At 38.2% G+C, this 24,331-nt stretch overlaps 1 protein-coding gene across 4 annotated transcripts in view; it reads left to right on the top strand.

Annotated features, from left to right (window-relative positions):
- The window catches only part of PTCHD4 (patched domain containing 4), a gene marked incomplete at its 5' end in the record, with an annotated part of 186,474 nt that overhangs the window by 64,902 nt on the left and 97,241 nt on the right, over positions 1–24,331 (top strand). The window lies entirely within an intron of this gene.

The raw sequence follows: 24,331 nt of genomic DNA, 5'->3' as shown, positions 1-24,331 counted from the left end.
TAAAGGAAAGAAGTCCAATTCCTTTGGTAAGCCTCTATTTCTATTCCCATTTTCCTACAAGGATTTCTTTGAGGCCATGATCATTTGCTCTATTACTAGTATGTTCCAGGATTCCAACCATTCATCCTCATTAGAACTTATTCCTGTAGCTGAATAAATATGTCACTGTTCGGTCATCTTATTTTTGATGACCTCACTTCCTTCTGTACTGCATTTGCTTGTTCTTTTTTGTGATCATTCATCCACTTAATATGCCCAAGGTCACTTCAGAGTCATATATACTGTACCTCTATTTCCTGCATTTTTTAAAGCCTGTATCAATTTTTATATTTTGTCCTAGTGTCCCCATAAGTAAATTTATGTTTGTATAATTGTATATTAGAGATGTAGGTCTAGAAAAGATTATTTTAGGCATATGTATTTTCTCTAGAAAAGATATCAGAAAGAGAAATCCAGGCTTATAGTAATTTTTTGGAACCACCTTAAATTGTCCCATTTAACTACAGCCTAAGGTCCTTTCCCTATATAAGCATAAACTAATGAGGAGAATGCCACTAATTTAATTTATAACCAGTTGTCAGCATTTGTTTTAACCACATTTGCTTCATGTGGATGTGTTTTTTCTTTATGCAAGGAGAAATATGGGCTAATATTGCACACAAATGCCAAGCTGGTTCCTGCTTTATCTTGTTGGTCTTCTGTGGCTAGTTGCCAAGGATATTGGTAGCCTTGGTTCACTTATATTTTTGCTGCCCATCCTGAGTTTGTTTTATATTCTAGGAGCCTTACTTTAGTCAATTTGATGCCTCTGGATGCATGCAGATGACTTGTTTTCTCACATGAACTCAAAGTTTCCAGATATGAGACATATTCATCATCTAAAACTGAGTTTCATATTCATTTATTTATTCAAATATTTATTGAGCACCTACTACCAGTATGTTCCAGATATTTTGGGTTCTATAATAAAAGGCATCAAATAGAACTCATCAAGTTGTTGCCTGTATGGATTTTACGTTCTAGGCCTGCACAAGGCAGGCATCAGACAATAAACACATTTAATATAAACTACTAGAGGCCCGGTGCATGAAATTCATGCACTCAGGGGGTAAGGGGATCCCTCAGCTCAGCCTGTGCCCTCTTGCAGTCCAGGAGACCTTAGAGGATATCCAACTGATGGCTTAGGTCCACAGGCCTAAGCTGTTCGTCAGACATCCTTAGCACTGCTGTGGAGGTGGAAGAGGCTCCCTGGCTCAGGGCTTCTGACTGAGCAGTGCTCCTCCTGTGGGAGTGCACTGACCACCAGGGGGCAGCTCCTGCATTGAGCATCTGCCCCCTGGTGGTCAGTGCGCATCACAGCGACCAGTTGTTCCGCCGTTTGGTCTATCTGCATATTGGCCTTTTATTATATAGGATTTATGTTATTGATAAGTGATACAAAAATAAAACAGGATAATGGATCAAGAGCACAGGTGGCCAGAGAAAAGCTTTTTTTTAAAAAAAAAGATGAACTTGAAGCAGAGAGCTAAATGAAATGAGGAAAGGGCCACATGGCAACCTCAGAAGAGAGTTTCCCTAACATAGAGAGCTATACATGCAAAAACTTTGAGATGAACCTTGCATGGTAAAGTTAAGAAAGAGAAATAAAGGGATTGTGGCTGGAGCAGAGTGGGCAATTGTCTGAGTGTTATGAGAAGGGGTTGGGGGGGTACTGTATAGCCAGGTTATATAGGGCACTTAGTACTTTAGATGGAAAGTTATCTGAAGCATTTGAGACAAGAGAGTGTGATCTGACTTAGACTTTAAAGCATCTTTGAGCCACACATTGTAGCTATTATGTTATAGCATCTTCCACTACAATATGGAAATTAGTCTGTAATAGAACAAGAATGGTTATAGGGAAACTGTAAAAGGTTACTGGAAAATCTTCATGGGATATAATGGTGGCTTGTAATAGTGTGGGAGCTGTGACAGTTGTTAAAAGGGATTAGACTCAGGATACATATTTGAAAATAGAATTGACAGGATTGGCTAAAGGACTGGATATGATGTGTTAGAAAAAGAAGAGTCAAGAATGACCCCAAGTTTTGAGGACTGAATATCTAGTAGAAAGAAATTGCCACTTACTGTCATAGGGAGATTGTGGGAGGAATAAATTGTAGAAAAAAATATCAAGAGTTTAGTTTTGCTTCTGCTAAGATAGAGATGCCTATTAAGCATCCAAGTGGGAAAATGTGGGGTTAGCTATATAAGACAGTATGGAGATCGGGTTCAGAAGTAAAATCTGTGAAAATATAAATTTTGGATTCATCATGGCACAGCTAAAAATGAAAGACATGGATTCTAATGAGATCAACTAGAAAGATAAATACAAATGGAAAATCAAAGACTGAAATCTGATCCTGGGACCATTCTAATGCTTAGAGATTGGGAACATGAGCATGATTCAGAAAAAGACACTAAGAACAACCAGGCAGTGAGATAGCAAAAGAACCAAAACACCAAAAAGCAAAAAAGAACATCGTTCCAGCAGCCAAGGAAGAGTGTGTTTCTAGAAGGAGCACAGGATCAATTGTTCCAAAAGCTGTTAAGAAATTGTGTCCAGTGAGAAATGAGAATTTGTTTTTTATGTGGCAATTTGAAGGTCATTAGTGACTTTGACAATATCTGCTTTGGCAGAGTGCTGAGGGTAATTTCAAGGGATTTGATAACACTTGGCATATATCAAGTGAAGATGATGAATAAAGATAATATATTTCAAGGAGTTTTGCAATAAAGAAAGCTACCAATGATTGCATGGTGATGGGAATGTGCAGTAAAGAAAGAAAGCTTCATAGGAATGCAGAGAGAGAAGGAAAGGAATATCATTGAGTAGGAGAGATGGGACTAGATTCAGAGCTCAAGTAGAGTCATTGGCTTTATATAAGAGCATGGACAGCTCAGCTACAATTAAGAAATGGAAGGCAAAATATATGGACAGATCCAGATAGATTGGCACGTGTGGAAATTTTTTTTCTGTGGTTTCAACTTTGTCAGTAAAATGTTAAGCAAGTCATCAGCTGAGAATAAATTTGGGGAAGGAGGTGTTGATTTGAAGAACGTGAAGGGAGTTTGAAAGAATCATTTTGGAAAATTGGAGAGTGAATTAAAGAAGAAAAATTAAGAGAATAACTAAGAAGCACTAAGGGTCCATTTGAAGTCTGTGTACATGAAATAAAAAAAGAAATCAGTTACCATGGTTGCTTAGTCCCTTCCCCTTTCCACCCAGCCTTATAGTATAGCTGTATCAGGGAAGAGTTGAGTAGGCATTGAGATGAATTTGATGAGGAAAAAAAAAGAGAGGGTTTATAGTGTATGCAGAGTGACTATATTAGAAGATTATGAAAATTATACTGGTTAGGGTTAGCTATACTACCTAGACTATGTTGCAATAACAAGTAATGGCTTTGATTTACATAGCCTAACACAACAAAGATTTATTTCTTGTTCATATTGGAGTTTGGAGTGGGTCAGGAAGCTCTCTTGAGCACCTCTTTATGCCAGGAAGTCAGGGATCCAAGATACCTCCATCTTGCAATTCTGTCTCCTCAGTTTGTGCTCCTAGTCCAAAAGAGAAAAGTTAGAGGAATCATACCTATTTGTAACTGCACCCAAAGTTACATCTCATCATATTTTATTAGCCAGAACTGGACAATAGCCATCACCTAACTTCATGAATGAGTAGAAAAGGTGGAGAGCAAATGGATTATTTTATGAGCATCAATTGCCCCCTTTCATAGAAACTAAACCAAGCAATAAAAGCAAGGAGAATTCATCCTTTATCATCATCATCATAGTAAAAAGCTGATTGGGTCAAAATATTCTCATTTATTGGGGGTCAGAAAATTGCTTTAAGTTGGAGTCTGCACTATCTATTGCTGTAAAACAATCATGAAACTTTGTCATGTAAAACAACAACCATTTCATTATGCTCATGCATTCTGTCGTCAATAATTTGGTAAGGCCACAGTGGTGTCAGCTCTCCCCACCTCTAGGATGTCTAGAGTATCAGCTGATATGGTTTAAATAGCTGAGGGTGACTTGAATGTTGAGGGCTGGGTTAATGGACTAGACCACCCCCTTCCAAGATGGATTCTTTGTTACGTGGTTACCATATCTAGGATTTCTGAAGGACAATCTTGGCTGGAACTGTTGAATACTGCCATCTGAACATGGCATTTTCAACATGGTGTTCTCAGGGTAGTCGGACTTCTTTTATGGTGGCTTCAAGTATGTTTCCAATACTTCAAATAGTACTTGACCTAGGGTAGACAATAAATATATTAGGAATGAATAGATAAATGGTCTCATAGTGTTTCTCAAGTGGGTTATGATCTATTAGAGCAGTGGTTCTCAACCTTTCTAATGCCGCGACCCTTTAATACAGTTCCTCATGTTGTGGTGACCCCCAACCGTAAAATTATTTTTGTTGCTACTTCATAACTGTAATTTTGCTATTGTTAATGAATCGTAATGTAAAAATCTGTGTTTTCCGATGGTCTTGGGCTCTACAGCAGCGGTTCGCCTAAGACCATCGGAAAACACAGATATTTACATTACAATTCATAACAGTAGCAAAATTACAGTTATGAAGTAGCAACAAAAATAATTTTACGTTTGGGGGTCACCACAACCTGAGGAACTGTATTAAAGGTTCGCGGCATTAGAAAGGTTGAGAACCACTGTATTAGAGAGTCATTAAAGTAAATTAATGTATTATAATCCACATTTATATTTTACTTCAAGAATGAAGAATAAAAAGGAATAGGAAATATTAGGGTTGAAGTAATATAGTATTTTTGTGTCAAACTTTTATTTCAACTTAACATATACGTGTATAATGGATCATGATATAAGTTGTATTTCCTAATGTGAGCCACAATAAGTTTTAGAAAAATTACTGTAGAATCTTCTTTGGACTGATGTCTTAAGCAGATTATGCAGATAAGTGGAGATTCATTGATAGGGAGAACTCATCAGAAGCAGGTAGCAGCTCCACTTGGTTCTGCTGGAGGCAGTATCTCAATTTAGAAAGGGACAGGGTAACCAGAGACCAAAGGTGGCTCTTTTGGGGCACTTCTATTCCCAGGTGTGAGCCAAGAAAATAGCATATTGTGGGTCCTCTAAGTCTTGATGGTTAGCTGAAGTTCTTTAATGATTATGTTATAGCATTGGAAATGTTTCTCAACAAATTAATTTTGCCACAGGACCTATTTTAGTTAGGGTCCTTAAACTCATCAAACTCTACCTAAAATAACCCTATTGCTGGAACAGAAATGACCTTATTATGATATCAAGAATGTTCAATTAGAGCTGTTACACAGCCCATTAATTGCAGCCACCTAGCTTTTGGTGATAAAGCTATTTCTTTTGGTGATAAAGTCATTTCCTTTAGAAAAGAGTCCACCAATGATGTGAAAATCCCTGTTTAGAGACTTAGAGTCAGAAGAGTTGGAGTCCAGTTCAGTCCCTTCCTTTTACCTACCAGTGATTTATTCTTTCTGAGTCTACCATGTTTTCTCTTGCAGAAGATGAGGAAGTCGGACTGATTGTTCTTTAACATCTCTTCTACCTTTACTCTTTAATCAGCGAATCATTTATTTGAAGCTTACGCTATATGTCACCTCATCTAGATTTTGGCTCCTTGGGGCCTGGAACTGGTCTACGTGGAATCTTTTCCAGTGTCTAGTCCAAAGTGTGCATGGTATGCATTTTGCAAAACATTGACTTATGGATGGCTTTGTCCTGTTCTTATAACCAGAAAAGTCTAAACTTTTGGTTGTTTCTAGCTTGGATATCTTAATATCCATTTTTTTATGTTATTCTTTAGTTTTAATTTTTTATATTGGTCAGTTCTTCTATTGTGTATGTGAAATGGACCTCCTGAATCAAACATTTTTAATTAGTTAAGACATTGGCTCACTAACTGGTTTCTGTGGACTTTGAAGGAAGTGGGAAGGGAACTGATCTTGGCATAACAAATAAGAAGTTGAATTTTATTTCAAGCATTTGAGGTTGAATTGACTATTATGTAGTTTTTATTGTGTAGCACTGTCCAACATGAGTAGTAATTATATCCTGCCTCCTTAATACTCTGCATTTTCTTTGGAATTAACCTTCATTTTTGTACTTTTTACTGCTAATGAGAGTCTTCCAGTGGTAGCTGGAATTTAGGAATGAGGAAGAGAACTGTTACATAATACAGTTTGACTCAGAGTGAGAGGCATATGGACCCATTTTGGTGATCTTTTTTTATCTCAGGAGTAGTTGATATGCTAGTTTAGACTTTTAAAATGGAAAGATTGATAAATAAGCCATATGCTGCCTAATATGTTCTGCCCTTGCTTCTTACCTCGTAAAATCAGATAATAAATTAGGCTTGAATATTTAAGCAGATGGGGAAATGAGAAAGACATCAATTTATCCAGCACATGGTAGAACTGTTATTTGCTAGGTACTACCACCTCTCTAGCATGGACATCTCAGCCTTCCTCGAATACATGCCTATCACAAGCAAACTTAACTATTCTCATTAATCGGAGTTGACTTGTCACATCAGAACATGCCAAGAAAAACTATTACCAATGCACGGAGCTGCAGTTGCCAATCAGAATGGGATTCTCTGAGGTGCTCCATCAAGGCAAATACTGCATCAAGGAAAATGCTGCAATTTAAGCTCTTGAAACTTGAAGGGTGAAAAGCACCAAGGCTTATGCCATTGCTTTTTTTGAGAAAAGTAAAGTCTCATCTAGATTTTAAAAAAAAGTATTTAAAAACTGGAGACTTACTTCTTAGATTCAGTTATTTTTCAAGACCATATTTTCATACCCAGATATTTAATGAAAAGGAAAATTTGCAGAGAAACATAATACAAATCCTTTGCTAGTTTAAAGATCATAGAGGCCAGCCTTAAGCTTCTGAGAACTGAAGAATCCCTGTGCACCAATTCCCACCTGTCTTCCTGGAACACTATGTTTTACGTACCATACGCATCAAATAACCATACGTCATACAGCTTTTTGTCCAGACCACGGAAAAACTCTATTACTTAAACCTTGGCTTATAGATTTTATGTACTCTGAGAGTTCAACTTAATAGAAAGAAGATGCTGCTATTATTCCTACCGCTTCCCCACATTGACTTGGCCTAAATGAGAATAAGAATATATCCTGGCCAGTGATTGTTTCCATTGTAAGTATAACATCCTCAGCTAAATATTATATTTAGTAATATAAAACAGTCAAGTATTAGTTAATAATATTTACTAATAGTATTTTAAATAATTTAAATAAAATGCATAGAATATAACCATAATAGTAGATGTTATAATGAAGGAAAGGAAATACTTTTATCAGAGAGAACTAGGTATAAGATTAAGTTAAACTACTTTTTAGCAAAAAAACAAAACAAAACAAAAAAACAAAAAAAAACACAAACAAAAACACGAAAAAACAAAGCGGGGAGAGGAGGAAACAGGTTAGATGGCTCATTTCATTGAATATTACCTAGTCAAGATGGCACACGGAAAAGAGAGACTGATGAAAGCTTCCTAACGTGTAGATTTTGGGTGAGTCTGTGAGGAACATAGTGATGACTCATCATAATACTTAACAGTGAATCAACAAATTCACTCTATAATTTTACCACTCTCACTTTTCTTTCCTCTGTCCTGGTTAAGCAAGGAGGCAACTTTATATATTTAACTGTGTTGGCACAATATTTCATGAATAACAAGTGTTCAATACTTATTACTTGAATAAATTACTTGTAGTTTCACTAGGTCACAGCAAAGATAAAGGTTATTTTTTTTATAAATGAATATAAATATGTTATATGAAATTATGTATGTTCTTTTAAAAAATCTAGAACAATGGGTTTTACAGAAAGCCATTGAAAGTGATGATACAATGAGGGGGTTTCGGATTTCCAAATATGAGAATTTATCCTAAACATTGAATCTTTTGTTTGGTGCTTCATGCAACTTCAGAGTATTCCCAGGGCCATTTTATCATAAAACTTGCTTCCTTATTTGTCCAGAAGTAATGAGGGCAACTGCTTCTGTTAAATCAGGAAATAAAGTCACTAGATATTGATGCCCTGAATGGCAAGCTGGGACTCTCCTCACAGGTTCTTGTCCTGCAAAGTTTGAAGAATAAAATTCTTGGACTAAAATATTTTAAGCAAAAGTGTGGAAGTTTATTGCAAGTGTATACAAACTCCTCCTGGCGAGGGGTCCCCTCTCTCTAAAATGGGAAAAGAAAAGAAACCTAAAACTCAGTTCCATGAGTCTCTTTGTCTATGGGTTTATAAACACTCATAGTTTCTTTGCTTGTTCATTCCACTTTCTAATTGGACCTTTCCTTATGTTATGTCTCCCGTTCTTGGCTACTTTCCCCTTTTCCCTGCCTGGTATCAGTTTCAAAGCTTCAAAGCTCACCCAATGGCCCCCTCTTCTTCTCCTTATCTTGTTACCTTCTTATAAACAAGCTGGTAGCTTGGATCTGTATGCATTCATCTCCCATCCCTCCTCCCCCCCCTTTCCCTAACTGCCTCTTTTGTCTCTAAAATCCTTTCAACATGCTGCAGGCATTCTGGGAATCTAGGGAACCGGGTTTGAAACCCACTATGGGTTCTTAACTTTGCACCGGAAAGAATTCAAATGCCAGCCAGCGTAGAGTGTAAAGTGAAAGTGAGTTTATTAGTGAAACAGTGAGACAGAGAGCTAATCCACAGACAGAACAGCCCCCCTTTAGCAGAATTTGCTTCCTTTTTTGAGGTTCCTTTAATTTAATCGGAGGTCGGGTATTCAAGAAGCGGGAGGGCTATTCAGGATCTTCACAGAAGTGGCAGAGATTTCTCAGTGGAGTTTTGTGGACCATTTTGTGTCTTTATACGGGTTTCCCTTCGAAGAAAAAATCAAAAGGAGCCTTCTCACTATATGCTATCCAGAATATGCAGGCTCGAACACATATGAAGAGGCAGCTGTATACATGCAATGTCAGTTTGAAGACCTCAATAAGAGAAAGGACACAAAGGAAATAGACACCCGCTTCACATGCGCCACAGATACTAAGAATGTGCAGGTTGTTTTTTTTTTGTTTTTTTTTTTTTAAAATAAATCTTTATTCAGATTATTACAATTATTTCTCCTTTTTCCCCCCATAGCTCCCCTCCATCCATTTCCCACCCCACCTTCTGCCCTTACCTCCCCCACACTGTCCTCATCCATAGGTGTATGATTTTTGTCCATTCTCTTCATGAACCCCCCATGCCCCTTTCCCCCTGAGAATTATCAGTCCACTCCCTTTCTATGCCCCTGATTCTATTATATTCACCAGATTATTCTGTTCCTCAGGTTTTTAATTCACTTGATTTTTAGGTTCGCTTGTTGATAGATATGTATTTGTTGTTCATAATTTTTCTCTTTACTTTTTTCTTCTTCCTCTTCTTTAAGAATACCTTTCAGCATTTCATATAATACTGGTTTGGTGGTGATGAACTCCTTCAGCTTTTTCTTATCTGTGAAGCTCTTTATCTGCCCTTCAATTCTGAATGATAGCTTTGCTGGGTAGAGTAATCTTGGTTGTAGGTTCTTGCTATTCATCACATTGAAAATTTCTTGCCACTCCCGGCTGGCCTGCATAGTTTCTGTTGAGAAGTCAGCTGACAGTCGTATGGGTGCTCCCTTGTAGGTAATTAACTGTTTTTCTCTTGCTGCTTTTAATATTCTCTCTTTGTCTTTTGCTCTTGGCATTTTAATGATGATGTGTCTTGGTGTGGTCCTCTTTGGATTCCTTTTGTTTGGGGTTCTGTGGGCTTCCTGGACTTGTAAGTCTATTTCTTTCACCAGGTGGGGGAAGTTTTTGGTCATTATTTCTTCAAATAGGTTTTTAGTATCTTGCTCTCTCTCTTCTTCTGGCACCCCCATAATTCTGATGTTGGTACGCTTGAAGTTGTCCCAGAGTCTTCTTACATTATCTTCAACTTTTTGGATTTTTTTTTTTTTGCTTTTTGCTTTTTCGGTTGAGTGTTTTTTGCTTCTTTGTATTTCAATTCTTTGACTTGATTCTTGTGTTCCTCTATTCTGTTTCTGGGTCTCTGTATAATATTTTTTATTTCAGTCAGTGTATGTTTAATTTCTAGTTGGTCCTTTTTCATTTCTTCGAGGGTCTCATTATATTTATCGGCCTTTTCTAGGATATTCTTAAAAAGTCTTATAACCGTGGTTTTGAATTCTATATCCAGTCGTTTGTTTTCCTCCATTTCTTTCGTTTGTGATCTGATTCTTTGACCCCGCATTTTCACTGATTCCCTGAGTTGGTAAGGTAGATATTTGTGCTAGGTTTCCAATATGGCCCAGTGGGTCTGCTTCCCCAGTTAACCTGAGGTGGACACTCTTGGTGCACCCCTTTGTGGACTGTGTGTACACCCTTGTTGTAATTAAGTCTTTATTGTTGTTGGTATCACTGGGAAGAATTGACCTCCGGGCCAGTTGGCTGTAAGGATCAGCAGTGTCTATGCTGGGAGAAGTTCGGTGCTGGAGACAGCCCTATAGGATTAGACTTGCCAAATTGCAATAGCCTCTGTGCTCAGCTTGGATGGGGTGGAGTCCCAGTCTTGGCTTCCTGTCAGCCTTGCCCTTGCGCGCATGTGCGCTTTCAGTCCTCCGCCTTCCCCAGCTCGAGTCTCCGCCTGAGAGTCCAGACTCCCCCCACAAGAGCGTGGGTCCCCAGGGGCTCGCCAGGAACTGGGGTTCACTGCAGTCAGAACTGGGGCTCAGTGCAGTCAGAATCCTCTGACTCCCTTCCACTAGGGAAAGCCTGTGGCAACCTCCACAGCCTTTGTGCGCACTGGCCCGCGTGCGCCTTCAGACTTCTGCCTTTCCCAGCTCGAGTCTCCGCCCGAGAGTCCAGACTCCCCCCGTAAGAGCGTGGGTCCCCAGGGGTTCGCCCGGAACTGGGGTTCAGTGCAGTCAGCACTGGGGTTCAGTGCGGTCGGAGGCTTCCTTCCCCCTTCCGCCAGAGAAAGTCAGCCAGGCTCTCAGCCGCCCTTCCTCTCTGCGTGCACAAAGCCCCTTTGCCGTACCTCCAATTCTCTGTGAGCCTTTCTCTTTCCTTCTAGTTGTAGAATTTTCACTCAGCCAGCTTTCCTGTGGTTCTGGATGGTGTCCGTTCTGTCTTTTAGTTGTAGTTTTGAAACTGTTGTGCGAGGCAGCAGTTTAGGTGTTTACCTATGCTGCCATCTTGGTTTCTCCTGCAGGTTGTTTTTGATGCCGTAACAGATGTCATCATAAAAAATAATCTAAAAGACTGAGTTCTCTTCTAAATTTTGCCGTGAATGGTTGAAACACATCCTCAAACCAAATGAGTACTTATATGTGGATCTCTCTAGACTAGAGTCTTGCAGCAACACAGAATGTAGCACATGGCAAACACATCTGGACCTGACCAAAGTTGCTCTGTTTTGTTTTTTAACCTAAAAAATGTGAAAGGTGGCCTTGCAGTGTGAACCTAAGGGCAGTGTTAAAGCTGGGCTCTAGTGCATTGATGATTTCTGTGTAAGTGCACCTATGCAAATGTATGTATACATGTATTTATAACTTTTGTTTTCCATAATACTTTTAGGTTTTAAGAGTCACAACATATAATGAGGCTAAGGGTTACCCTTAGGTGAAATTAGTTCATGTTGGATCAAGCTGGTCTCTGTTCAGTTTTAAGCCATAAATTCATTTTATCATGAAACTTGCTTCCTTATTTGTCCAGAGGTAATGAGGGCAGCTGCTTCTGTTAAATAAGGAAATAAAGTCACTCGATATTGATTCCCTGAATGGCAAGCTGGGACTCCCCTCAAGGTTCTTGTCCTGTGGGTGAGGGTAGTCTTATTTCCTTGTTAAAGGTTTCTGTAGCTTTTATTGATTACAGCTGTTTCACCACATACCCTATTCTCAAGCATCCACAGAGCCAAGGTAGAAACCTGTATCACGATTTTCCCTCCCAGGTTCCTTGATTCTGTGAGCTGATCTCAACTTGAGCCTGGCGCTCCTTGGGATGCGCTGCGGAACTACAAGCCGTGGTGGAAAGAATTGAGCCAGCAGACCCCTGGCTGTTCCTTCCTGCTTCTGACCATGCACTTCATATTTTTACATGACAATTTTCATAAAGATTTAGTTTGAGGAAAAATTCCGGAGGCTTAAAAAATGTTGAAAACTGCTAGTTCTCTACCATTTTATAGTGCCTCCTTCATAATTTAATGGAAAGTAAAAACTAAACTTGAGATAAACTAAGTTTATTTTACAGCCTGGGTGGCTGTACTTTGTTCGACGGTTATATCCACATACTTCCTGTCATCATTTTACTAAAGTGTTTCTAGAGGTGTGATTTTCCACTTAGGACCTTAAGTTTCTCTGTAGACAAGCCAACCTATTTTTAAGATGCAGAAAATCTAAAGGAATGGAGGCAATGACATCGCAAGGTTGGCAGGGGAAACTGAGTGAGGCTGCCAAGAGACTCCAAAGGGTAGAATTATTTATAATTTTACTGTTTCCAGGTTGGAATGTCTGTCTTACAGGTCAGGAAATTGTCTTGTAAAGGTATAGTGGTAGACCTGGTTTCTCAATGAAAGAAGCCCATTAATTAAGTTGACAAGAGATAATATATTAGTCAAAAATCTCTCTTTTGGTAACCTTTTCAAAAAGTGGTTTACATATATCCCCTAACTAGTTTTTCTCTCTTGATATATATAAAAAAGACCAAGTATTACTCAGAAGGCTATGTGATGAGCATGAATTAGAAAACAGTGATGTCTGATGTTTCCTTGTTCTTCTTAAAGAATGCTGCCAACATGCCTACCCATGACTCCCAGATTCAGTGTAATTCTCCCCTGGAAAGTTCTGCATACACAATACAGTTGTTCACATGCTATACCCTACCATTCTATGTTGGGCATCTTCTTTTGTTGATAAACTTCTAAGATGAGTCAATATCACTATGTTAGTAAATGAACTAAGTAAATAGTGTTTCTGATGGTTCTTCTCTTCCCTCTGTGAGTTTTTGATGATATTTTTCTTTTTGGTTATGTTATTTATTCCAGTCTGTTTATCCCTTGGCCCATTCTGCTAATTCTTCATAATCTTATCCTGAGGGATAAAACCCCTAAAACAGCAGCATGTTGTATGAGCATTTCTGTATTCCCCCACCCTACCCAACCACTACTACCAATGTGCCATCTACTCACTCAGATCAGCACTGCTGTGTTCCTAGAGCAGTCTGTCCAAAGGAGACCCTTCGGATTAGTTGCTGTGTAGCTTCTAATTCCAATTAACCTCACATTCTATACTTGGACCAAACTGCTATATGCCCAAATACACAAGACTGCTTCATCTCTCATGTTTCCCCCCACCCCAACTCCCTGCTTCACATATTTCCTTCTGTCTCTCCATTGTTTTGATTTTCAAGCCTTAAATGTCTTTTGCTCTATGGTGTTTCTTTACCAACTTCCAAACCCAAGAATGACTGATTTCTTGTTTTGTCTTTCCTTCTTTATATTCTTGCCTAGCTTCTATACTGAGCTATAACTCCTTCATTAGAAAGGAGTTACTCTTTTTGTATCCTTAGCAACTAGTAGAGGGGCTGGCCCAATATAGGAAGGGTTTTAAAATTATTTTGGGGTTGACTGAACGAAGGACAGCTCTGACATATTGGCCCACTTTGCATTACTGGCCTCACCTTTGGTTCCTTGTATAACACTTGAGCAGGTTACTCTAGTAATACTGATTACACTAATAGATTTTCTTCTCTACCCTCTCTTCCCTGATTTTTGCACTAAAAAGCTAATTTTTATGGTCTCCATCACCCAGACTCCCTTGGCCTCTAGTTTTTTTCCTGCCCTTTTCCTCCTTATTTTGACACTATTTTTATGGCAACTTCAGCCTCTGACAGGCAGCCACTTCTCCATACCTACAGTTCTTACTGAACCCTGTTGATACTGTTTCCTTCCTTTCTTCCTTTAGACTTAAAGTGCTAACAGCTTCCTGCTCTTGACAGTATGTGTGCACCTCAACATTCCTTGTTGTTGTGCTGGTGGTGGTGGTGTTATTTTAATGGCTCTGCCCATACCTCAGTAAGTAATCTCTCAATTAGGTATTTTTATTTATACTATCTGAAGGATATCTATATCCTATTAATCCTCTCTATCTCTTACAAGATATGATACAGCACCCCAATATCTTGTTGGATTTGATATCCTTCCCTAAAGTCCATCTGCTCGCCTTAAGTTCTGGCCTAACTCTTACCAACCAACCATCTTTCAGGACACGGGTTCCTACTCTCCACCAACCCAACTCCTGGCCCTCCCTAGACCTAGGAGCAGGCTGCATTTGCTTATCTGAATTTGATTATTAACTGACACCTCGATCCCTGCTGCCATATTCTGCTTAACATATCGGACTCCTTCAGTTTACAATATCCTTTGGACATTGTGCATTGTATCAACTTTTAAAGGCGAGCCTTGTGTCAGGATTCATTTCTCCCACTTTTATAATGTCTGCCTTTTCTTTTCCTTTTAATATATTTTATTGATTTTTTACAGAGAGGAAGGGAGAAGGAGAGAGGGTCAGAAACATCGATGGGAGAGAAACATCGATCAGCTGCCTCCTGCACACCTCCTACTGGGGATGTGCCCGCAACCAAGGTACATGCCCTTGACTGGAATTGAACATGGGACCTTTCAGTCCTCAGGCCGACGCTCTATCCTCTGAGCCAAACCAGTTAGGGCTGCACTTTTCTTTCTCAATAAGTTGAACTCTTGAAGGCATGCAAACTTCCTATATAGACTTATTTTTGCATCACGTATGACTACTGTGATATGTCTTTTTTGCGAGAGATAAAAATGTAAATATCCATGTTTTTACCATTACCCTGATAAAACTTGAGGCTGCCATTAATAGAGGCTAAGCACTTTACAAAACCAGAAAGAGAAATTATCCCACTGGAGAATTCCATATTGCCATAATGATTTTTAGGTCATGGTGGCTATTTTCTTCCTTGTACCTAGTTTAAGCTAAAACTAGTTTGCTATATAATTGTTGCCTTACAGTCAGGTTTTCCAAATATATATATATAAAAAGAGGCTGCCTGTCCTTGTTTTGTGCCATGGTGTCTGTGCTTTTGCAACTATAAATAACATTGGCTCTCATTTCTGGCACATAACACTGCAAGCTTCTATCTAATTTGCTGTCCATCCTCACCCTGAAGTCATTTTCAGCATTGCTGCTTTCCAAGTATTTTCTTCTCATTGAGTATCTATGTCTCACTTTCCATAAAGCTATTCATTTTCCATTTTAAGGTTGACACATATCCTTCTACTGAATCCTTTATTCTCTCTAGAAACCCAATTTTCTATTCCTGAGTGGTGGTATTTTTAAATTTTATTTTTCCATTATTACACAAATAATACATATCATAGGAAACAATTGAAAGAAAAAGAATGTATAAAACCACCATCCAGAGATAGTTGTTGATAAAAATTTAATGTATATCTTTGACTACAGCTATAGGTAGATAAATATGTAGATACTACAGGCCCAGTGCACGAATTCATGCACTGGTGGGGTCCCTAGGTCTGGCCTGTGCCCTCTCGCAATCTGGGACCCCCTGGGGGATGTCAGAGAGCTGGTTTCAGCCCAATCACTGCAGGCAGAGGCAGTTATCTTATTTATATTATTATGCAGCATTCCTTTTTATTGAATAACTCAAGAATTTCCATACATACAGAAAACGTTAAAAAACAGTATTATATTATTTTAATAGATATATGATAAAACTTGTGTGAATACTGCTCAGATTAAGAAATAGAACATCACCAGCATTCCAAAAATCTTTGAATATCTCTTTCTATTCACACTCCCCTCCTTTGCAATAAACATTATTTGGACTTTTAAGATAATCAGCTCTTCGTTTTTCTTTATAGTTTTACTACCTATGTTATAATGTGCATACAAGTATATGTTATTATATCTTCTTGAACTAAATATTTTATCAGAATAAACTGATTTTCTATCTCCAGAAATGCTTTTAGCTTTAAAGTTTATTTTCTATTAATTTAGCTTCATCAAAATATTTTCTTCATATTTAAGTATATGCTTTTGCATTCTTTTAGTATCAACCTTTTGGTTTTCTTAGATTTTCTACGTGTCTTGTATATTGTATACATAGTTGAATGTGAAAAATTTTCCAGTATGATGGGAAAATTTTTGTCTTTTAGCTGAACAACTTAGCCCCTTTAATGTAATTTCACATGTCTTTAGATTTAAATCTACCGTTTTATTTTGTGCTTTCTATTTGTTTCACATGTCCCACATATATTACTATCTATATGTTTTTTTCACTCTCTTTTTGGTCATCTTTTGGATTGACTTAATATTTTTTATACCTTTTTTCCCTTTTGCATGTTTCCGATTTATGTGTTTGCTTCTAATTTTGTGATTGATCTAGGGGAATTATAATAATCATACTTATCAAAGTCTGAAATTTATTAAAACTTTCATTTTTCTTCTTATATAATAAAGAAGTTAGATCATTTAATCTTTATTTAGACCCCCTTGTAACTTATATTTTATTTCTGTTTATCATTTTAATTCTAGTGTTTCTATTTAATATCACTAGACATTTTTAAAAAAAAATGTATAGTTCATGGTCTTTTTCATTTACTCACATACTACTTTTTTGATTATCATTTTTTCTTGAATCTCAAATTTTTGGAGGTGGGGCCATTGGAGGTGATTAAGCCATGAGATTGCAGCCTTCATGATTAGGATTAGTGTTCTTATAAAGAGAGCGCAGAGAGCTAGCTCCTCTTCTCTTCCACATGATGAACACAATAAAAAGGGGTCATCTATTTAAATATACCATATTACAAGGTGAAGGAAATACATCATTCTTTTTGTTTAAATATTACCCATATGGTACTGTCACAAATTTACATAGGAACTGGGTAAAAATGCCATTTGGTTCACTGCCAAATGTTTGATATTTCTGATTCATTGTATTTCATAAATGCAAAACTAAAATTACCCTTTTTTACTAGGTCCTAAGATTAGAATGACATGTTAGCCTAGATTATCATAATATTTAGAAGTTCATTTTTTTTTAATTTGAACTTCATAAGCCTTTAAGCTGTAAGCATAGCTAACTAACTTAATTGGTAACTTGCTACATTCTTTATTTTTTCTTAATATGGTAAAATATCTTTAGGCATTTACCAAAATTTTATCCTATTACACTCAAAGACTGAATTTTGATATATGGTCGCACTATAAAAAAAAACTAAATTTAGAAATTCCAGTTATTTACCCTTCAAATCTTGAAATACCAAATGTACCTTCCCAAATATAAAAAATATATATATTTTTATAAAACTTTTATTTTTTTAATTTTTTTAATAAATCTTTATTGTTCAATTACAATTGTTTCTCCTTTTTCCCCCCATAGCTCCCCTCCACCCGGTTCCCACCCCACCCTCTGCCCTTACCTCCCACCACATTGTCCTCATCCATAGGTGTACAATTTCTGTCCAGTCTCTTCTTGCACCCCCCTCATACCCCTTTCCCCCTGAGAATTATCAGTCCACTCCCTTTCTATGCCCCTGATTCTATTATATTCACCAGTTTATTCTGTTCCTCAGATTTTTAATTCACTTGATTTTTAGGTTCACTTGTTGATAGATATGTATTTGTTGTTCATAATTTTTTTCTTTACTTTTTTCTTCTTCCTCTTCTTTAAGAATACCTTTCAGCATTTCATAAAATACTGGTTTGGTGGTGATGAACTCCTTTAGCTTTTTCTTATCTATGAAGCTCTTTATCTGCCCTTCAATTCTGAATAACAGCTTTACTGGGTAGAGTAGTCTTCGTTGTAGGTTCTTGCTGTTCATCACTTTGAATATTTCTTGCCACTCCCGTCTGGCCTGCATAGTTTCTGTTGAGACATCAGCTGACAATTGTATGGGTGCTCCCTTGTAGGTAATTAACTGTTTTTCTCTTGCTGCTTTTAATATTCTCTCTTTGTCTTTTGCTCTTGGCATTTTAATTATGATGTGTCTTGGTGTGGTTCTCTTTGGATTCCTTTTGTTTGGGGTTCTGTGGGCTTCCTGGACTTGTAAGTCTATTTCTTTCACCAGGTGGGGGAAGTTTTCAGTCATTATTTCTTCAAATAGGTTTTTAGTATCTTGCTCTCTCTCTTCTTCTGGCACCCCCATAATTCGGATGTTGGCACGCTTGAAGTTGTCCCAGAGGCTTCTTACACTGTCTTCAACTTTTTGGATTCTTTTTTCTTTTTTTTTGCTTTTTCGGTTGAGTGTTTTTTGCTTCTTTGTATTTCAAATCTTTGACTTGATTCTTGCGTTCTTCTAGTCTGCTGTTGGGTCTCTGTATAATATTTTTTATTTCAGACAGTGTATGTTTAATTTCTAGTTGGTCCTTTTTCATATCTTCGAGGGTCTCGTTATATTTATCAGCCTTTTCTAGGATATTCTTGAAGAGCCTTATAACCGTGGTTTTGAATTCTATATACAGTCATTTGTTTTCCTCCATTTCTTTCGTTTGTGATCTGTTTTTCCGTCTCCCCATTTTTCACTGCTTTGCTGAGTAGCTTTGGTAGAGTAGCTTTGTGTGATAGGTTTCTTATATGGCCCAGTGGGTTGGCCTCCCCAGTTAACCTGAGGTGGACACTCTTGGTGCACCCCTTTGTGGACTGTGTGTACAGCCTTGTTGTAGTTAAGTCTTGATTGTTGTTGGTATCACTGGGAGGAATTGACCTCCAGGCCAGTTGGCTGTGAGGATTAGCTGTGTCTACACTGGGAGATTTTCAGTGCTGGAGACAGCCTTATAGGATTAGCCTTGCCCGATTGCAAAATCCTCTGTGCTCAGCTTGGAAGGGGTGGAGTCTCAGGGCGGGGCAGACAGTCTTGGCTTCCCGTCAGCCCTGCCCTTGCGCGCGAGTCTCCAGACCTCCGCTCTCCGCGGTTCCCGAGTTTCCACCTTACAGTCCAGACTTCCCCGGTAAGAGCATGGGTCCCCAGGGGCTCGCCCGGAACTGTGGTTCAGTGCAGTCGGAACTGGCGTTTAGTGCAGTCAGGAGCCCCCGACTCCCTTCCACCAGGGACAGCCTGTGGTAACCTCCGCAGTCAGTCCCTGTGCACACTTGCGCCTCCAGACCCCTGCCGCCACGGCTCCCCTGAGTCTCCAAGTTTCCGAGTCTCCGGGTGCCTTTCTCTCTACCTGACAGTCCAAACTTTCCCTGTGTGAGCCTGGGTCCACAGGGTTTCGCCCGGAACTGAGGTTCAGTGCAGTCGGACTGGGGTTCAGTGCAGTCGGGGGCTTCTTTCCCACTCCCGCCAGAGAAAGCCAGCCAGGCACTCCACCGCCCTTCCTCTATGCGTGCGCGTCTCCGTACCTCAGCTCTCCTTCTGCATGAGATTTCCTCTTTCCTTCTAGTTGTAGAATTTCCACTCAGCCAGCTTTCCTGTGGTTCTGGATGGTGTCCGTTCTATCTTTTGGTTGTAGTTTTAAAATTGTTGTGCGGGGCAGCAGTTTAGGTGCTTACCTATGCCGCCATCTTGGTTTCTCTATATAAAACTGTTTTAATGTCATGCTTTTATACTACTTTCAGGATGCCTGTCTGGGCTATAGGAAAACTAAATATTCAAACTGCTGAAAATTAAACTTTTCTGAAATTCAAAAACATTTTCATAAATCCAACATTGGCATTATAAGACAGAATGAGAATAACTTCCTTTAGTCTTCTTCTTTTATTATGCTAAAACTAATTTTTCTGTTGCAGAAACAAGCAAAAAATAAAAATAATTCACAAACTTTAGTATCCAAACAACTTTTTACCTTCCTCCATTTTACCTCTTACATAATTCTTTTGCTTTTGTATGTTATTTATTTTACTTAAAAAAAAGATTTTTATTGATTTCAGAGAGAAGAAGGGAAAGGGAGATAGACACATCAATGATGAGAGAGAATCACCAATTAGCCGCCTCCCGAACACCCACTACTGGGGATGGAGCCTGCAACCTGGGCATGCGCCCTGACTGGAAATTGAACCATGACCTCCTGGTTTTTGGGTTGATGCTCAATCACTGAGTCACACTGGCTGGGCTATTTTACTTTTGTTGTCTACATTATTTTATTTTAACTTTTATAAATATGTAATCTATATAAGTATTCTTCCAAATGTACCTCTATATTTAATTATTTTAATTTACTTTAATTTAATTACATTTAATTTTTAATTCAATTCCATTATCAAGGAATTAAGGGCTTATTTACTCTCGGCTGCCATGTACATAATATATATTATTTTATAGTCCTTGTAAAACATTTTCAAAATTACTTACCTTGCTAGGCTTTGGATTCCCTCAAATATAATATAATCTTGTTTGAAAGTAAGTTTATACAACATTCATGAGTTAATTCATTATTTCATTCCATATTTTTATTGAGCATGTATTATCTGCTAGGGATTATGCTATGTAGTGGGGGGAAAGTGGTAGCAAGACTGATGTGATCCCTTCATTCACTGAGATTGAGTTTTCATTTTTATACATATGGAAAAAAAATCAGGACTGATTTAGGATACAATCTGATATATTTTGCAGAGATAAAATAGTAAGCACCAAAAAAGGGGCCATACAGGAGAAAGATCAAATTGTGATTCATTTATTGAAGAAAATTCAAGGGGAGGTGGGACTTCATATCAGTTTCATAGATAGACAAAGCTTCTAATTAGAGATGCTGATACAGACATTTTTAATAGCTTCCCTGCCTTACCAACCACCGAAAGCAACCAAAGAGTCACAACCCCAAGCCATAAATTGAGAATATCTGCTATATTGGAATAAATTGAGAGAGAATGAAAGATTTAACCTGTATCCAGCTCCTTGGTTTTAAGATTCCTTGACTGCTACATGTCATAATTCTGAGGAGAGCTCAAACCATCTTTCTAATATTAGAATGACATGTAGAAGCTGAGGCTGGCCTTGGGAGAGTCCGAGCAATGCCCCATAAGAACTCAGTTTAATGTAAAATGTTAGGAAAGTGGAGCAAAGGAAAGAGTATTCTTTCTTGGTGAAGGAAGGCCTAGGTGAGGACTGGAGGGGGCCATGTGGACTATCCCTCACCGAGGGAGCCCATCCTTTCAGGAGGGTCTCAGCAAGCCATTGGACCTCCTGAGTGCCAAAAGCTAAACGAAGATGCTGGACCAGGATAGAGGACACAGAGAATTTAGTGAGGGAGGTTCTAAGATGTATAGCTCAAACTGAACCTTGAAGATGACAACTGTCACTTCTGCTGACACCCTCTCCAGTTGCCCTAATAGAATCGTCTCCCTTCTGTAACCAGAGAGGTGCCAGGTCATAGAATGAAGGAGAAAAGAATATAAGCAAGATGCAGATTATGGAATTCTACCAGAGGAGTCATTTATCACAGAAAATGAGAAATCTCAAAGCATACTCCATAGAAAATACAGTGATTACAAAAAATGTGAAAAATAGACAAAAGAAAACAGAAAAACTGAAGAGACAGCAAAAAAGAAGAAAAGCAAGCTGGCAGAGCTTGTGGGGGGAATAATGGAAGGAAATAATTAAAACTATTATTGGAACAAAATACAAAATAAAGAAGAGTGAAAATACAGAAACACAGCGCAAACTTGAGAATATCACACAAAATGAAATAAAAAAGAACAAAAATAGAAAAGCAATTAGAGAGATGATTAAGATAGAGACAAAGGGATCAACATAGTGATAAGCTGTAATTCGGAAGAAAAAACGTAGAACTATGGATCAAATAAAATATTCATAATTATCTCAATTTTCTTTCAAGCATTAATATTAAAGATAGATGATCTCTGGTGACTAGCTCAGGGAATAGAGCTAACATGACCTTTTCTTGAAATAGAAGCTCCTTTATAAAATTATCATTAAAAAAGAATCTAAATATAAAGAACTCAGAATTCAGAAACCATGATAAAACTATTTAAATATAGAACCAAAGATACAAATTCCTATAATTACAGATATAGAATTGAATGCAACTATATAAATCTCAAAATTGTAAAACATAGGGTATCCCCAAAAATGTACACACACTTTGAATAAAGGCAGTGTTTATTATAATACATTTCATTTTCAAAATTGAGCTATAAGCTATTAAAGTGCATACACATTTTGGGGGACATCTTCTGTATAATAAACTGGGAAGGAGGAAAGAATTGTGTGTACCTCTTGCCTTTCACAATGGGGAATATACAGATAGTGCTTAGTGTTGAAATATGAAATTTTATAAATGAGCTGATATATTAACTTTTCATAACTTTTTATCATTTTTACTTAGAAGAATTATTTAGAAACTTTATAATTATAAGCATGTCATATGAAGTTTAGCAATTTATTTTGAGGAACATATTTAAAGACAAAATGTGATATTCCATTAAGTTACCAAATCATTCAGCATATGTCATTGATGGCTTAATCATCATCCTATCTAATAAAGAGTGAATATGCTAATTGACCCTCATACCGTCGCAAAGATGGCAGCACCCACAGCCAATAAGGAGGGAATATGCTAATTGACTGCCCTTCCCTCAATGATGGCAACGCCCACAGCCATAAGATGGTAGCGCCCAGTCCCCTTAGTCCCCCAGCCGCCCAGGGCCGGCCCAAGGTGCAGGCAAGCCTCGGATGGCGGCTGCCCAGGGCCGCCCGAGACTCAGGTAACCAGGGCCGGCCGAGGCTTGCGCTGCCAGCAGTGGCAGTAGCAGAGGTGTGTTGGTGCATTGCTTTCCCTTGATTGTCGGGTTGCCTCCCACCCCTGAGGGCTTCCCAACTGTGAGAGGGGGCAGGCCAGGCTGAGGGACCCCCTCCCCCCCCGCCCACCCAGTGCATGAATTTTCATGCACTGGGCCTCCAGTTAGCATAATAATATCCATTTCATAGGGTTACTTTGAGGGATAAATGAGAAAACATATATAAAGTGTTTAACATAATGCAAGGAATATAGGATGGTTGAAATAACTAATAGCTATTATTATCAGTCATTAATATGGATAAGTAATCACAATAAATGTTAACATTTATTAAACTTTGACATGCCACTGTTCTAGGTAAATTAAGTCCTTTAATATTCAAATAAACTATGAAGTAGACACTGTTATTGTCCTCATTTTTACATGAAAGGAATTGAGTTATAAGAGCTTAAGTTACTTTTTCAGATTATACACTAAGTGAATAGAACAAGGTTTCACACTAAAGTAGAATTTTCTTGACCACTAGGTCATACTGCCTCATAGTAGGTTAGTAGTGCTCTGCAGTAAACAGGTGTGAGAGTGGTAGTAGAGTAAGAATTGTGAGTAGCAGTAATAGCAGTAGTGATGGGTTATATTTGGAGAAATGGAAAGAAGCATAAGGGCATCAAATATCTGAGTGGATTAATGAGGAGACTCTACAAAACATGGCAAACTCAAAAGAAGAAAAAGAAGGAGGAGGAGGAGGAGAAGAGGGAAAGGAAGAGGAAGCTGAAAGGGAAGAGGAAGAGGAGAAGGAGGGAGAAGAAAGTGACAAGGCCAACTTTAATCATTTCCTAATTTCCCTATTTCTAGTTATATTAGTAAATTAAGAACTTAAAGAAAAGTGTAATTTTGGAAGTTCCCCAGGCCACACAATACAACTGTTCTGTAGCTGACAGGCCAAAGCAACTTTACCCTCATTGGCTTCATTATGTTAGTTGAACGAGAATAGAAGTTCTAAAATTATCAATTAAAAGATACACGTTTGGTTAAGCTATCTTTCCTTTTCCTTCTGTTTCAGTATGTTTTTATTGTATAAACAAAGTATGCTATTTATAGAAAAACTTCAAAGTAAGAATGAAGCAAAGTTTAAAAGAAGTCATTCTCATTTTCTTAATTATATTGTCTGAAGATAATGCTGTATAAGCCAGCCAGAGAAATACAAATACCATATGATCTCACCTAAATGTGGAATTTAATGAACCAAATTAATGGGCAAACAAAATAGGACCAGAGGAATGAATACATGGAACAGACAGACAAACATCAGAGGAGACGGGGGAGGGAAGGACTGGATGAAAGAAGGTGAAGGGATTAGCCAAAGAGCATTTATGGATGACCCATAGATACAACAGTGTGGTGAGGGCCAGAGGGAAGGTTGGCAGGGACTGCGTGGAGAAGGACAAAGGTGGGGGTGGGGGAATGGGGACATCTGTAATAGTGTCAATAAT

The sequence above is a fragment of the Plecotus auritus genome (genome assembly GCF_963455305.1).
Source record: "Plecotus auritus genome assembly, chromosome: 4".
NCBI classification, from domain to species: Eukaryota; Metazoa; Chordata; class Mammalia; order Chiroptera; family Vespertilionidae; genus Plecotus; species Plecotus auritus.
Note: the sequence above shows the minus strand (reverse complement) of the source record. Positions and strands in the feature narration are given on the sequence as shown.